Source organism: Cynocephalus volans, chromosome 5, assembly GCF_027409185.1.
Source record: "Cynocephalus volans isolate mCynVol1 chromosome 5, mCynVol1.pri, whole genome shotgun sequence".
In the NCBI taxonomy this organism is placed as follows: domain Eukaryota; kingdom Metazoa; phylum Chordata; class Mammalia; order Dermoptera; family Cynocephalidae; genus Cynocephalus; species Cynocephalus volans.
In genome coordinates, this window is record NC_084464.1 from 137,515,334 (window position 1) to 137,519,229 (window position 3,896).

A 3,896-nucleotide genomic window follows, 5' to 3' on the forward strand; every position below is an offset into this window, starting at 1 on the left:
GTTTGGGGGATAATATGATGGAATTTAGTCTTATAGATAAAAACACAGTGTTGTACAGTTTAGACTTTAGGATCATTTAAATGTACGTATTTCCAGGATTAAAAAATAAAAAATCCAAGGACAAGAGAAACTAAATGCTTGACTAAACTTATACAACTACACGTTATGAGTTGAGAGTGTGGTATTTCAAATAGAAACCCTCAGTCAGAAGTTAAGGGTCTACTCAGGAGTAGTGGGGGATATATCAGACCTCACCAGTGTGTAAAGTGTTGTAGGCAGGAAAAGTCTTCATTCTAAGATACTCATTTAGGAGAAGTATTTTTAAAGGCAATGTTAAAATAAATGAAATAATATACAGGGAAACAAACAAAGGACTTTAGATCTCTTCTTTTGGAAATACCCATAGTTATAGGGAAAGATGATTTGCTAAAAAAAGAAAATAAATAGGAGCATTGATTCTGGAGTGAAACAGATCTGGTTTTGAATTTCAGCTTATTCACTCATTAGCCATGCAAGCAATTCTCTAAGCCTTATTTTCCTGTAAACAGGGGATAATAATAATATCTTTTTCATAGGATTTTGTGAAGAATAAATGAAATAACCCATGTAAAGCAGTGAAGGATCTTGTACATAGCAAGCACTAAATGAATGCTATTTAGTGTTTTTACAACTTACAGGAAGAGATATTCCATATCAGAAAATACATAAAGCTATATTTAAAAAAAATACCCCTTTTTCCATAGTCCCAATTTTGAATGTAACGTTTTCAGTTGCTCCTTTATAAGGGTGTGACTATTTGTGCTATTATTGTTTGTGGCTTGGTTGAGGGGAAGTTACACAATGTCCTTTATTTATGCTGACCATTTAAGAAATTTCTCTGTTTTTTTAAGGAGTCTAATGTTTCTGAATAACCTAAAGCATGATTTAAAAACTGAAATATCTGGCTATCCAGAAGAGCTAGTTCTGAATTGTTGTTCAGTTGAACTTTTCTGTTTAGAATAGAAGGATGAATACTTAGGATTGGCAGCCGTTCTTCTGATTGTAGAAGCGAGAACATGCAGCATTTCTTGTCTCCTTTACTTTGTCTCTGAAGTAAGCCCTTTAATCCTTACACTGAATCTTCCTTTATCAAAAATTGGAGGATGGTTTTATTCTCTATTATTTGATAAAGGGATGTATTTAGGGAGAACTTTTTGTTTTTAAATTTTATCAGCCATAGTTACTGAGAAAGACAGGCTACAAGTGCTCTTTTTCAAGCTTCCTTACCCTTGTCATTCCAGAAAATATGAGGTTTAGGGTATGAGGTTTAGATTTTGGGAAGATATCCAAAATAAATGCTCTATCTGCTACTGAAGAAGTCCTTGTTATTAACTCATTTTCCATCCCTAGGATGTTCACTGATCCAACCTTTTTCTTAGTACTCTTTGTGATACTGGCTACCTATTAGAAGTGGCTGATCAGGGTGTGGAACACAAACTGTGGCCCCTAAAAGTGAAGCTAACTGGCAATGAAAGAAGTCTATGTCTAGCTGGAGGCAACAATGTGGGACTGTGTTTACTTGTACAGTGCATAGTATATATCAGTCAAGTATTTGAGGGCACAAACCACAAAACTATGTTGGCTTCCTGGAAATTCTTTTTGCTTGTGGATTGTACTGACTGGCTGTGACAACTGCTATCACTACGTGTTTGCCAGAATTTACCAGCTCGGTGCTGGGAATATCTGTGTGCTGAAATGAGGTTATGCCAGAATCAATTGTGCCTTGGCTCATGGTTCAAACGAGGAGTCACACTGGCCATATTAGAACTAATATTCAGATGCGAGCTCTGCCTTTTTTCTGTTGTGTGTTTCTAAAAAACATAAAGCTTTAAGCATGAGCATTGTTACTGGTCACTATGATTGAAAAATATAATTAAAACAAGAATCAAAGAAATATAAACACTTAAATATAATTAACATTGTCATCCTGGTTCATACATACTGGTTCTTTGTTCATTCTTCATTTCTTCACTGGAAAAATACTTCCTTAATTTCTCTCAAAATCTCAATATTTCATGCTCCAAACTCTCCCATATTATTCATAAGTTCAGAGCTTTGACAATTCTACCCAATTTGTGGGGCAAAATTCCCGACATTTTTCTTGTAACTTTCTGACTGCTGTGGCTGGCCAGTCAGCTCAGCTGGTTAGAGAATAGCCTTGTAACACCAGGGTCAAAGGTTTGGATCCCTGTACCAGCCAGCTGCCAAAAAAACCCCAAATTTTCTGACAGCTGACTATTAAAATTCTTGCTGCTTTTTCCAGCTGTCTCCCAAGGCTTGATTCTCATGATTCACAGAGGTTTTCATTCTTCTTTAACTGAAATTTGGTGTATTTTTTCTTCCATAGGGAGGTAAAAGAGAGATTGTATCTGTTTATGAAGGGCTTTACAGTTTCTCTGATACAGCAATAGATATTGTTTAACTAGGAAATAATTCCTCTCTTCTCTCAATCTCAGCTCCGGTTTTATTGTTTTCCTAATGTACATTGAATATTCTCTTCACAGTCACCTCTCTTAGAAGGTAGATCTACATAAAACACTGTTAAAACAAACCCTAAGTTTAAAATGTATATTTAAGCAATACGGTTTTCTAAACAGTAAGATTTGAAAACAGTTATATGAAAGATATCACCATACTGGCCTATGTAATCATAAAGAACATAAATACTATATATTATACTTATTTATTTATTATTGTCTCTCTTACCCCAATTTTGTCTGTTTTTATTAACTTCTGTATTCTCAGCACCTAGAATAGTATTTGGCACATAAAATACATTGAAATAGTTTTTGATTGAAGCAATTCATGTCTTTTCCTTCCTTTGTAATGCCTATAGCTATTCAGTCTTACCATGTGGTATTATCTTTAAAAGATGGGTTTGAATGAGAAATAAGAGATTCCAAACGAGAGACATATATTTTAGCTTTTACTCCCCCAAAGATATGTTTATATAATAGCCATGTCTTATCTTCTGCATAAGAATTCTGCATAGGAAAATTGAATAAGGCGTATTTACTTTATATCTCATACAAATAGAACATTTTGTTGTGAAGAAGAAATTGGTGTAGGGGTTAGAAGTTCTGGATTCCAGTCCCAGCTCTTCCCTTAATTACATTGGGTAACATGAGCAAATTTACTTTTACTTTTCTGGACTGAGTTCCATTCACAGCATCCACCAGATTGAACTAAACACTCTCCATTCTATCCACCGGCCATGTTCCCATTGTGCCCTGGTCATCTGCATGTGTGTCCCCACACTGATTGCTTTCTATTGAACATAACTGCTTATGTGTGTTTCCCCTACTAGATTTGAGAAACTTGGACTCTACTTCATAAAAAGCAATTGCTACTATTTTTGAGTACTGTCAAGTGCCATTTTCTACCTAACTGAATATTTCTAAGAATACCATTTAATAGGTACATCTAACTCCATTTTGCAGAAGAGGAAATTTAAGACTTCGAGAACTTAAGCAACATGCCCCAAGTCTGTAAACATCTGGGATGTTTACTTCTACTCTGTTCTCCTACACTAGATCCTATCACCTCTCTAAAGGATGGCCACTGTGTCCTGAACACCTACCAAGTGCCAAATATTTATATGTTGATTATAATCCTGAAAATAAGCTTGTACAGTGGATCTGATTATCTTCAGCTCATATTCTATAGACCAGGTAACTGATGCTCAGGGATGACAAGTAATCTCCTCCCCAGACATACTTTTGGTACATACTGGGTAATCTGGAACTTCTTTCTGCAGATTATCACAAGCCTAGTTAATATTCATACTTTCCTTCCTCCTCTACACATTCACGTTCCCTTTGCCTTTAGCCAGCATCTTAAGTGGTTGGAATTCCTTA